The sequence below is a fragment of the Triticum dicoccoides genome, chromosome 2B, assembly GCF_002162155.2.
Source record: "Triticum dicoccoides isolate Atlit2015 ecotype Zavitan chromosome 2B, WEW_v2.0, whole genome shotgun sequence".
In the NCBI taxonomy this organism is placed as follows: domain Eukaryota; kingdom Viridiplantae; phylum Streptophyta; class Magnoliopsida; order Poales; family Poaceae; genus Triticum; species Triticum dicoccoides.
Genome location: NC_041383.1, coordinates 366,336,532 through 366,350,493, shown reverse-complemented (window position 1 = coordinate 366,350,493; position 13,962 = coordinate 366,336,532).

Below are 13,962 nucleotides of genomic sequence, written 5' to 3'. Positions count from 1 at the left end.
AGCATGCAGTTGATGCTGGAAACCTTCAACAACTACCAGGAGTTGGTAGATAAAGCTCTTATGATTGAAGGGAAGCAGCAGCAGATTGACACCCGCAAGAGGAAGTATGGACAAGGGAAGTATAATTCAGGAGCTCAATAGAGGCCCCGTTTTACCCCGAACTCGGGAGGACACCTTCACCATAACCATGGAGGCCATAATACCAATGGAGGGAGTTTACGTAACCCTAGTGGCCCGAAGAATGGGAATGGGAATGGAAGAAGTAACGGCCAGAACCGTTCCAACCCAGCAACGCCCGCCAAGAAGGATCTAAGTCACATTACTTGTTTCAAGTGCGGGAAGAATGGACATTACGCCACGGAGTGTTCTGAAGAAAAGAATGGAAATGGCAATGGAAGCTCTGAGAGGAAGCCCAACCCTTTCAACAGGGGACAAGTGAACCACGTTAGCGTGGAGGAGGTTGAAGCACAACCCGATGCACTAATAGGTAAGTTTTTGGTTAAGTCATTTACTGCAATTGTTCTTTTTGATACTGGTGCGTCGCATTCATACATATCAAGGGGATTTGTGGATAAGTTTAACCTGCCAACCCAAGCCCTTAGGTCACCCATGTTATTAACCTCGCCAAGAGAAGAGTATATGGCTAGCCTATGGTGTGATCAGTTACCATTAAGGATTGGTAACTATGTGTTCCCCTCAGACCTAACAGTATTGGAGTCACAAGGACTGGATGTGATATTAGGTATGGATTGGATATCAAAGTATGGAGGGAACATTGACTACGCCAGTAAGTCGATTTTGCTCACCAACCCAGACGGAAGAAGGATCAAGTATGTATCTCGGCATGTGCCGAAGAGGACTCAAGTGAATTCCTTATCAGGAGTTGTAAAGGAGGAAGTACCCGTGGTGAAGGATTTCCCAGATGTATTTCCAGAAGAGTTGTCCGGCATACCACCGGATAGAGACATTGTGTTTTTGATTGAGCTTTTGCCAGGCATAGGGCCAATATCTAAGAGACCATATCGGATGCCCGCAAAGGATTGGGAGGAAATTAAGAAGCAGATTAAGGAGTTACTTGATAAAGACTATATTCGCCTAAGTTTGTCACCTTGAGGATCACCAGTGCATCTAGTGAAGTAGAAGGATGGATCATTGACGATCGTTGTTGATTATCGTGGATTGAATGAAGTGACAATCAAGAACAAGTACCCACTTCCGATGATCAATGATTTGTTTGACCAGTTGCAAGGAGTTAAAGTATTTTCCAAGATCGATGCGATTAGGATACCACTAGTTGAAGATTCGAGAGCAGGATATACCTAAGACAACTTTTACCACAAGGTACGGGCTATATGATTATACCGTTATGTCATTTGGTCTGACTAACGCGCCTACCTATTTCATGAACATGATGAACAAGGTGTTTATGGAGTTTTTGGATAAGTTCGTCGTGGTGTTCATTGATGACATATTAGTTTATTCGAAGAATGAAGAGGAGCATAAGGAGCATTTGTGTTTGGTACTTGGGAAGCTCAGAGATCATCAGTTATATGCCAAGTTCAACAAGTGTGAGTTTTGGTTGAAGGAAGTTGGATCCTCGGACATGTTATATCCGGAGAAGGAATAGTAGTAGACCACACCAAGGTTGTCACTGTGACAAATTGGGAAGCACCCATGTCAGTTGGAGAGATCCGGAGTTTTCTTGGACTCGCATGATACTACAGGAGGTTCATTGAGAATTTCTCGAAGATTACAAAGCCCATGACGGAGTTGTTGGAGAAGGACACCAAGTTCAAATGGACAGATGAATGTGAGGCCAGTTTTTCAGGAATTGAAGAAGCGTTTGGTTACAGCTCCAATGTTGATTCTTCTAGATCAATGCAAGAATTATCAAGTGTATTGCGACGCTTCTCGTCGAGGACTTGGAGCAGTGCTGATGCAGGAGGGAAGAGTTGTTTCATATGCCTCAAGATATATTAAACCCCATGAATTGAATTATGCTACACATGATTTGGAGTTAGCAACCGTAGTGCATGCGTTGAAGACATGGAGACATTTTCTCATCGGAAACCATTGTGAGGTGTACATGGATCACAAGAGTTTGAAGTATAACTTCATGCAGTAAGAGTTGAATCTTAGGCAGAGGAGATGGTTGGAGCTCATCAAGGATTATGATATGAGGTTGCATTATCATCCCAGAAAGGCTAACGTAGTAGCCGATGCGTTGAGCCACAAGAGTCATGTCAATACACTCATGACCAAAGAGTTGCCCAAGGAGTTAGCAGAGGATCTTCATGAGCTATGTGTGGAGATAGTTCCGAGAGGTTATGTAGCAGCATTGGAAATACACTCTACCTTGATGGATAAGATTAGAGAAGCTCAGAAGACAGAGAAGGAGATTGCTGAGATAAAGGAAAGGATGAGTAAAGGAAAGGCCAAAGGATTTCGTGAGGATGACCATGATACCTAATGGTCTGAGGATCGCGTATATGTGCCTAATGACCCCGAGATCAGGAAGTTGATTCTGTAGGAGGCCCATGATTCACCGTATTCGATTCACCCAGGAAACACCAAAATGTATCTAGATTTGAAGGACAGTTTATGGTGTACCGGAATAAAGAATGATATTGCGGAGTATGTAGCAGTTTGTGATGTATGTCAGAGAGTTAAGGCAGAGCATCAGAAGCCGGCAGGATTGCTACAGCCATTGCCGATACCCGAATGGAAGTGGGATAAGCTAGGCATGGATTTTATCACGGGATTGCCTAGGACTCGTTCAGGCTATGACTCGATATGTGTTGTAGTCGATCATTTGACGAAAGTAGCTCATTTCATCCCAGTGAAGACCAATTACACCAGTGCTAAGTTGGCGAAGATATACATGACCAGGATCGTATGTCTGCATGGAGTTCCGAGGACCATTGTATCAGATAGAGGAACCCAGTTTACCTTGAAGTTTTGGAATCAGTTGCATGAGACTTTGGGTACCAGGCTAGAGTTTAGTACAACATTTCATCCATAGACACATGGATAGACCGAGAGAGTCAATCAGATTTTGGAGGACATGTTGAGAGCTTGTGTGCTAGATTATGGATCTAGTTGGGAAAACAATCTTCCATACACAGAGTTCTCTTACAATAACAGTTATCAAGCCAGTTTGAAGATGGCCCCTTTCGAAGCTTTGTACGGAAGGAGGAGCAGTACACTGTTGCCATGGGATGAAGTTGGAGACCGTCAGTTGTTTGGACCAGATTTGATTAAAGAGTCTGAAGAGAAGGTTAAGTTGATTCGCGATAGACTCAAGGTAGCCCAGTCCAGGCAGAAGAGCTATGCGGATTCTAAACGCAAGGAGACAGTTTACGAAGTCAGAGACAGACTGTATCTTTGTGTGTCCCCACTTCGAGGAGTTAAATTTTTTGGAGTTAAGGGAAACTTAGCACCACATTTTGTGGGACCATACAAAGTTTTGGAACGTATGGGAGAAGTTGCTTACAAGTTGGAGTTGCCCGAAGGATTGTCAGGAGTTCATGATGTGTTTCATGTTTCCCTGTTGAAGAAGTGCCACGCAGAGATGGCCGATATTCCTCTGAGAGATACAATGCCACTGGAAGCGATTCAGTTGGATAGTGATTTGACCTACGAGGAGAAACCAGTGAAGATTCTCGAGTTTGCCAGCTGAGTCACATGCAGTAAGGTTATCAAATTCTGCAATGTTCAGTGGAGCCACCATACAGAGGATGAAGCCACCTGGGAGCGAGAGGAAGACCTACGAAAGGACCACCCGCACCTATTTTCTTGCCAACCCTAATCTCAAGGGCGAGATTCATCTTAAGGGGTGTAGGTTTGTAACATCCCAAATTTCAAATTTGGAATGTTATACATTAGATCATCATTGCATATCATATTTTATTGCCTTTTGGTCGATCCTAGAAATTCTAAGCAACTCAAGGACCCACAGAGAGAGTTGGGAGTTTCGTTATTTTCATATTTGAGATTTATCAAAAAATTTAAAAGAGGATCGTTTGATTTTAATTATTTTTCTCTTTGAATATTTCATTTATGAAAAAAATAGAGAGAGGGGATACAATGACTTTCCCAAAACAAGGAAATATTCAAGGAAAAATATTAAAATAAAATGTTTTATTGCTATTTTATTTGAATTATGAAAAAATGCGTTTTTCAAAATTGCATTAGAGGCCCAACTAAATGTTCACTTTTTCCGCTATATTTTTAGAGGACGGGGAAAATTGATTTCAAGATTTTTGGAGTCCATTTATTATTTTCTTTTAATCATTTTTCTGCGCGTCGGAATATTTAAAAAAAAGCGAGCCGACCTAACCAGGCCGTGTCCACCTGGGACACTAGCCGGGCCGGCCCTTTAAGGTCGCGAACGCCCGAGCCGGCGCCACCCCACCCCAAACCCTGGCCTCCCCGCCCCGCCACGAAATCCGTCGCCGCCGCCATCGTGCCGTCCTGCCGTCACGCCGTCGCCGCAGTCCCGCGCCGCCGCCGCCAGAGCCGCCCGTCGCAAGAGCCGCCCCGCCAGAGTTGCCCGCCGCCGCCGGCGGAGATTCCGCCGTCGTCGCCGTCACGTTTGCTGAGGTAGCCGCTGGTTTATTCGAGAAAACCGTTCAGTTTTATTTCAAAAACCTTGATTCGTTTTTTTATTAGATCGGTTTTATTTTTTTCCGGTTTACTTAAATAGCGGACGTTCGTCCGTACGTTCGTTTTAACGAACGGTGTTCACCCGTTAGCCGTAGACAGCGAACGTTCGTTCGTTAGCCTGTTCGTCAGTTTCTCTTTTTCCAGGGTTTTTCCGCGATTTTTTTCGATCGCGATTTCTGCCCTAATCTTCGCTTTAGTTTATCTTTTCGCTCGTTTATCGCAATCAGGCGATTCAAGCGCCTACATCTTCGTCTCGAAGCCCTCTTTCTTTTTAAACAACTTGAAAGTGATTTTGGTACTGTAAAATTTGACTTTATTCCAGATTAGTAAACAGATCTTGTTTCTTTCCCAGTTTGAGTTTGGTTGCTTCGTTTGATTTGATTCTTTTTGCAAACTGGAGTTCTTAAGTTGAACTTTCTGTTTAGATCTCTTATTTGAGTTTTTCCCGTGCTTTTAGTTGAGTGCTTATTGTATGTCTGTTTGTTTGCGATAGAGTACCCGGAGTGTGAAGCATGCTAGTACGAGTCTCTAGGTTTCACAGATCATCAGCAAGGCAAGTAACACTTTGATCATACCTTTTTACTACCCAGTTTTATTGAATTAGATCAACCCTCAAATATTGCATGGTTAGGATTTGTTTAACATGTGGGTTTTGGGAAGTAGATGATGAGGTAGAACCTATTGCCATGTTTATTATCAAACCTTTGGGAGTTACTTCTACGTTATGCTTATATTGATATGCTATTCTCGTAGACGTGGTTTGGGTGCGTGTATCCATGACCGATGTGAGTATTGTTAATTAATGATTAACTTAAGGTGGCTACTTAAATACACATCTGGGTGGATTGCTTGAGGCACCCTGGAGTACCAGTGGTTGTTAGGGCACCTGGAGAATCCAGTGTTGTCCTAGGATATCCCGGAGTACCAGTGTGATCATCCTACGGTCTGCCACCCACGCTCAAAGGGATCATAAGATTATTCATGCTAGAAACTTCCATGTGCAGCCACAAGCCAATATGGGCTCTGGCATGGTTGAGTAAGTCGTGTGAAGCTCTTGAAGAGGTATACTAGCAGACGTAGTGGGTTGTAGGTGGCACTGTTTATGCAGAGTAGAGAGTTAATGCTTCAGAAAGACTGTGTCTCGAATCTCCGACCATGGATGTGTTCGAGTCTTGTGGGGAAAAGTGCGCAAACCTCTACAAAGTGTACAAACTAATCATGGTTAGCCGTGTCCCCGGTTATGGACGTTTTGAGTATCTAGTTTGTGGATTATCGTGTTGATCTCGTCACTCTAAATTTAACTTGATTGGGTTAATGATGATGCTTAATTGGGATTAAGTTGGATGAACCTTCTCAATGCTTAACAACCACCATGATAGTTAAATAAAATTTATTCCTTTGTTGTAGGAAAAAATTGGCTTTATGCAAAACTGTAACCATAGAGCTTTCCACAAGCCATATATGCATGTAGTGATAGCATTTATTATGTTAATTAGTCTTTGTGTTACATTGCTAGCATATTCCATGTGCTGACCCGTTTCGGGCTGCAAAGTTCATGTTGCATACTTTTCAGACGATGAGTAAGGTGCCATAGGTCGTTGTCTTACACTCAGCTATGACGTTGGAGTTGATGCACTCACTTTATCTTCCAAGCCTTCCGCTGTTATCGATTTTAGATGGCCTTAAGCCATATTATTGTAATAATTTCTCTTTTGAGACATTCGATGTAATAAGTGTGTGATTGAAACTCTATTATAAATCCTCAGGTACTGTGCGTGTCAGCATTACCGATCCAGGGATGACACTGATGCACAGAGACTAGACTATTTGAGGTCTGGTCGCTACAGGATTCCTCTTCAATCTTGGTGATTTCCCTCTTGAAACCATGAAACTTCCTCGGTGATGGTTCGATCTATGAAGGGCGTGCATGACTACATAAGCCAAACCTTCTCAAAATTGTACCTGGGCATCGTGAGGCCATACCATGGCACCATGCAAGGCATCATATTTTCCAAGCATGTATTTCATTTTTCTATAGTTGAAAAACTAATAAACGACACATTTGTGGTTGACTCTTGCCACACATATCCTTGAAATCTCTGCCCATTCCTTGTACAAGGCATGAGAATTTACTAAATAGCATGAGCATGGTCTTCCGGGCCGTTTTTGTGCACCTTTTCATGCCCCGATTGTTTGAATTTGAATTATGTGCGTTAATGCCTGGAAAATGTACATAATCAGCTAAATATGCTAAATGAGCCCAGAAAAGTGCCAAATTTGAACACAGTGATTTGTAGGGTGTATGTTCATCGTAGAAAAAAACTCAAGGACGAAGGAAAATTGGACCCCCTTCAATCTTGGTGATTTCCCTCTCGAAACCATGAAACTTCCTCGGCGATGGTTCGATTTATGAAGGGCGTGCATCACGACATAAGCCAAACCTTCTCAAATTTGTACCAGGGCATGGTAACGCCATACCATGGCACCTTGCCAGGCATCGTGGTTTTCAAGCATGTATTTCATTTTTCTATAGTTGAAAAACCAATAAACGACATGTTTGTGGTTGACTCTTGCCACACATATCCTTGAAATCTCTGCCCATTCCTTGTAAAAGGCATGCAAATTTACTACCATGATCATGGTATTCTAGATCTTTTTTTGCACTTTTTCATGCACCGATTGTTTGAATTTGAATTCTGTGCATTAATGACTAGAAAAGGCACGTAATCGCCTAAATATGGTAAATGAGCCTGGCAAAATTCCAAATTTGAACATGTTGCATTGGAGGGGTATATTGATAGTAGAAAATACTGAATGAAAAACTATGGTGGAAATTTGGATTCCCCTTCAATCTAAGTGATTTACTTTCGCACACGGTTCATCTCCGTCGCCTCTGCGAACCATGTGCGTTCGCCCACACGTTTAAAACAAAAAAAGAGAACCCTCACCCCCTGCCCACTTCGTCCCCTCCCACTCGTCGTGGACTCCTCCGGAACTCTGCACCTAATCAACTTCTATTCCGGCAGCCACCCTAAGCTCGATGGCTCTCATTGGCGGGAGGAGGTCGCACTCCAAATGGCACGGGATTTCGTCCCTACCGCTTGTCGCTGCCTATCTGCACCAACTTGCACCCACTTCCTGGACTCTAGTCGATTGGGGTTTTCTGCGGGATTGGGTCAGGGATTCTCATGGAGAAGGTAATTAATTTAGCAAAATATTCACTTATCTCTTATCGCAGTCCATCTGTCACTCTTAATCAGCCGGCGGAATTAGCCATGGATTCATTTTTCTTCTAGCTAATTCGATGGCTTTCATTCAAGTGTCCACAGTGCAAGCACAAATCGGGCAAGTGTGGTCACGGCCAGTCAGAAACGAAGTTCTATCTCACCATTCCAGATGACTTCAGGGAGGGCTCGGTATGTTCAATCTCACCTTACCATGGTCGGCATGGCCTACTGTATATTGCTACATTTGGATAAAAGGTATGGTGCCACATGTAGCCTAGATGCCGAAGATGATTTTTTTTTAATTAGGAAAATTAATGATGTATTGTTCATTTAGTTACTCTCATTTTTGCATAATTTCTTTGTTACATTATCTATTTCTAATTATCTATTTTTGTACTTTGCTTTCAGCTATACATTGTTCTGTTCTCAGTTACTCCCATATTTGCATGTTGCTCTATTTCAATATATCTAATTTATGATCTTAATTTTTCATTTGAAGCAGTACATCCCTTGCTTTGCAAGAACACGAGTATAAGGAAATCTTGTGCTTTACTTTGTTGATGAATCCATGGATGTCATATTAACAACGCATCATGGATTTACGATGATAGTTAGCATAAAACATGATAAAGATGGTCATTCCTATTTTGTTGCAGACCTTTGGAGGAAATTTTCTAAGTTTTATGAACTGAAACTGGCAATAAAATTCTAGTGCATGGACCACAACCTGGTGTAATTAACATGGATGTTCACTTCCCCAACGTCATCAGCTGATCACAGTTCTATGGAGGTTAGTATTCTTTCAACTTTCTCCATGCTGGCATATTACTTAGCAAAATTGGGGTATGTGTTCTGACTAACTGATCACTATTTAAGCAACCAATTATGATTTCATTTTCAACTCCTTTCCAAGGTAGTAAAAAATTCTATTTACCAATTCATGCCCACTATATATTCTTCTTCCATGTTCTGAATAAATAATACCTTTCCACCTTTTAAGCAGGATATGTTGGATGCATAGTGAACGATTTGTATGTTACTCGGCGTACCAAATTTCACTGGAAAGACTTGAGGCATGTCATAAAATTTGTTGATAATCTGATAGAGATAGCACATCATATGAATGCTGGATTTTGGATGGGACTATTTCTACCTCTGGTGCACACATTGAACAAGACCAATTGTGTGCACAAAACGCTGGCACAATGTCTTATTTTTATGTTAATATATCTTCAACGATATGCTGCAATTTGTTTTTATTCTACATTAAAACGGAAATTTCCTGCTGCAGCTGTTCCTGAATCGATTTCCCGGTGTGGTCGAATTACACTTGTGCCTGCTAAGAACGCCAAAGTGGTTGCAAGGTACTGCATTTCCTGCAGATATGGAACCATTCAAATTAACAAGTTCTCGCTTGTTGTGGCAATGCATCCACATTGGAAAATTGGAGACACTATTGCACTCATGCTCTACCAAGGCATAGGCGGGTTCTTCGTTTTCATTGACGAGATGCCGAGTCATCATGATCAAGCTGCTTCCAGCGTATACTTGTGGTTGTTGGCCCTTAGCCTCCTAAAATGTGCAAGTTGTTACTATGTTAAGTATGTAGATATGGACCATATGGTTGTCAAAATTGTTAAGTACCGTGTTACCAAGATCCGCCTTTTGTCGAATAGTTCACCACTATAGATATGTTACTCAAATACTGTTAGGAAAGTTCTTAAGTTTTCATGGAAAATATTAGTATTGTACACAGTTCATTCAGTTTAAGCATGTGCCCTGTAGAGTAGAGGATGTCTAGAAGGCATTTGAATATTAATTGTCCATATTGCAAATTTAGATAATATACAGATAGTCCATCCCATACAATTGACATATATAGACACACACACACATATATACATCCGAGCTATTCTGTTTTGTGCAACAGAATATTATTCTGTTACTCAAGTTGAACAGATGAGCTTGAGAGGTTGAACTTATAGGCTTTTCTACGCGAATTGATCTTCCTATGTCTTCGGGGGATGGAAACAGGGGGTTCGGCTTGGAGCTACCGACGGTTCTCCGGTGCACTGCTGGAGGTCATGCATTGCCAGACGAGACATATTCAAGATTCTGCCCGTGTGCACGCTCATTTGATCGTGTTTTTTGAGTTCAAGTCACCGGAGGTGACGGCGTGGGCATTAATGGCGGAGGTGTTGCCAAAGCTGGTGTTTGGCATGGTGTTTGTAGCCGGCGATTTATGTTCGCTTGCTCTTTTATGTGCTATAGTGATGTTCAATTGATCGGTGGGTGAAAGTTTTTGGAGAACATTTTGACTCTAATTTCTGATCAAAAGTTTTGCAGTTCTTGGGCATCGGCCATGGCCGCCATGCAAGTGTGTTCTCGTTTTTCTGCTATTTTGTTTTCAAATTGGTGTTGCAGGGAGAGCGATGAGGTTCATATGAAAAGTTATGCATTGTCAATTTTGCTCCTTGAGTGGTTTGTACCTGGTTCCCATATGACCTGCTTGTCGGTGGAGGTGTCTTTGTGGGTAATAGTTTCACGCGATCCTTTTCTTGATTCAGTGGTGGTCTATGCTACCTCTTCAGCACTAGGTTGGTTTTCCTTGAAGAGGAAAGGGTGATGCAGCAAAGTAGCGTAATGTGACAGCTTGATTTTTGGCCCTTTCTTTTTCTTTTGTTTCTTTGAGGTTTTTGCGTGAGTTTTCTTTTTCCGTGGCTTTGTGGTCTGGAAACTGAAGAAGATGCCCTCTTCTTTGCTTCCAGAGTGGCCTGTCATTCCCAAATCCTACCCTAGACCCTGTCATTTCCATCCTAGCCCAAATCTCAATATTATTTTTATTGGGAATATTCCTTTTCTATTAAAGGAATAACTCCAATTGCCCTAGGTTGTGAAGCAACCTATATTTCCATCACTCCAAAAATTCCCAAATAATTCTCATAAATTGTTTGGGTCATATCTTGGTTAAATATGGCAAAACTTTTCATTCCATGTTCAAAAAAAATTCTCCAATATTCCTTTTTCTATTCTGCCCTGAATGGAACTTTGTGAAGGAAGTGTCATTTATATTTATCAGCTAGATAATGACCCCCTCCCCCTCTCGCCGTTTTCGTGCTCGTGAGCTTGTCCATTGTCTTCCTCTCATCGTCGCCATTCCCCTGGACCCCTCTCCCCCTCCGTCCGCTTGCTCACCGACGCTCGCCGACGAGCGCCCATGAGAGCACAGTGCACCGGCCGTCGTCTTCCTCCTCGGCCGCATCCTCCCTGCGCCCATGGGCCTCCTCTGCCCCGTGAGACCTCTCCTCTGTGCCCTCCCCGTTGTTCGCCCCCGAGTCCATGCACGCGAGCACGCGTCCGCAGCGCTGGACACGCGTGCGCGGCGGTGCCAGCGCGGGAACTCCTCTCCCGCCTATAAATGGCCACCCCCGAGGTGCCCCAACCTCACCAGGCTCTTCCTCACGCTCCCAGGAACCCACCTAGCCATTTGCCTGAGCCGGAGAAGCCCTCTTGCCCTCCCTTTGCCGCCATGGCCGCCGCCTCGGCCTCGGCTAAATTAGCCCGAGCCGAGCCCTCCTCCACCACTGGCCAAGTCTCCCCAGCCCTTTCCCCCGTCGCCGGAGCCCCTCCAGGGCCGTGCCCATCGACCAGCCGCCGCCTCTGGAGTCCCCCTCGCCGCGGCCTCCCCTCCGCTCCACTTCTCCCCGGCACCAGATCTCCCTCTGGATGGGCGCGGTGCAGCCGCCCGAGCCCGCCGGTGCCCTCTCCCTGGCTGGAGATGGCCGGAGCCGTCGTGCCCAGCGCCGGTAGCACCACTACTTCGGCCCTCTGTTGTTCGCGTCGGTAGGAGGAAGAAGGAGCGAGGAGAGAGAGGGAGGAGAGCGTTGACCAGCAGCATGGGTCTCGCGGGCCTCGCGCGTCAGCCACACAAGCCGGCCCCGCCTCTGTCCCTTTTGACCGGTCGTCCTCACGTCAGCGTAAGTGGAGACATAATCCTCAAAATACGCTTTCACTTAATCTGTTCAGGCACCTGGTTGAAAATATTTTCATTACAGATGGGTCCGAGGAAGAAAAACTTCCATATCTTTTTAACCGTAACTCCGTTTGACGTGAATCCAAAGCCTACTTTTTTGTTTCATTCAGCCCGTTCTGTTGGTCATGTTTTCACTATGGTTTGACACTGTGAAAATGACATTTATGCACTTGCCCTTATTCAGCCCCCTCCGAGAGAGAACGTTCTCCGGTGTTTCGTTCTGCGGCTTCACCGCACTTCTCCCCGGTGCCTTCTTCATCCCCAGGCAAGCCACAATACCCACTTGCATGATAGTCATGCAGTAGCCATGGTTTTCAACTTGAATATTTAATAAATGTCTGCTTGTTGAAAAGATGGTTATCGTTGTTCCGGTGATGTTCAAATTTGCATGTTCACTTTTGTGTTATGTTGTTTTGTACTCTGTGATCATGTTATACCTGCTAGTATTTCCTTTCATATGTTTATGATTGTGAGTGGTACATGTTGATGTTGGTGATGGTCATACTAGTCAGTATGCCATGCTCAGTGGATATGATTTATTGTTGATATGGTCACGGTCATGCTAGTCAGTATGCCATGCTTAGTGGATATGATTTATGGGATAATTGATTTTATGCCCCTAGTTGGGTCACACTCGGCAGGTTTACCCCTAGTTTCCAAAAACACTTGTTCCTGCCCAAACCACTTTGCTCCGCTTATTCTTTTGCCCTTTGACCGTTTGACTGTCACTTTGAAAACTTCATAAAAAATGCATACTAACTCGAAAAAAATCAAACAAGATATCAAAATGTTTAGAAAAGCATCACCTATATGTGCATGTCATTTGCATTCAACAAAAAAGTGTTGGCCGGTCCCCATCTCAGTTTTAACTCATATGATCTCAGCATGAACTGTAAAATCTAAAAAAATTCTAAAAATTCTAAAAAACAATTGGTGGCAAACTTTGACAAATGTTTTGAGTGCTTGCCAAGTTTCATAAGGGAATGACATTCGTGGAAGTCGTGGCAAAAAAACAAAAATCAATGCTCCAAAATTTCATCTTTTTGCCATGACTTCCACGAATGTCATTCCCTTACGGAACTTGGCAAGCACTCAAAACATTGGTCAAAGTTTGCCACCAATTTTTTTTAGAATTTTTAGAATTTCTTAGATTTTGTTGTTCATGCTAAGATGATATGAGCTAAAACTGAGATGGGGACTGGCTAACACTTTTTTCATGAATGCAAATAGCATGCACATATAGGTGATGCTTTTCTGAACATTTTGATATCTTATTTGAATTTTTCTGATTTAGTATGAATTTTTTATGAAGTTTTCAAAGTGATGGTCAAACGGTCAAAGGGCAAAAGCATAAGAGGAGCAAAGTGGTTTGGGCAGGAACAAGTGTTTTCGGAAACTAGGGGTAAACCTGCCGAGTGGGACACAACTAAGGGCACCAAATTAATTATCCCATGATTTATTATTGACATGGTGGATATTTACGTGATACCCTCATGATGATGTTGATATCATGTTCATTCATTTTATCATGGCTCAACATATTTGCATTCAAGTCAACCATATTAAATTGAACTTGAACAACTGTTGGCTGAGTCATGGTGCCGCTGAATCGATGTTCACCAGTGCAACCACACTTACCGGTATGGGACCGTCCTAACTGGGTCTATTGTTGTGCCTCTCGCCGGTGCCTCCAATGAGGGAAGGTTATGCGTGCGCGCTACACTGATCAGGTAGGCGGACATAAGCCTTGTGTGCCCGTAGTTGTTATAGCCGGCGGATCCCCGTGTGGGATCATTTATGTTTTGGCCATGACGGTGGTCATTGTGTCTAGAGGTAGACACGGGGCCACCCATGACAGCCCAGAGGGGAGTGAGTCGGAGTGGCCGGGAGAGTGTCATGGCAGTAGATCGGTTTTGTCGGAACGTCGTTGGTCCACCCGAATGGGAGTGCGAGGCCATGGGTTCCGTAGTGTGGGTACAGTGTACTAACCTCTGCAGAGTGTATATTAAATCTATCGATAGTCGCGCCCGCGGTCGG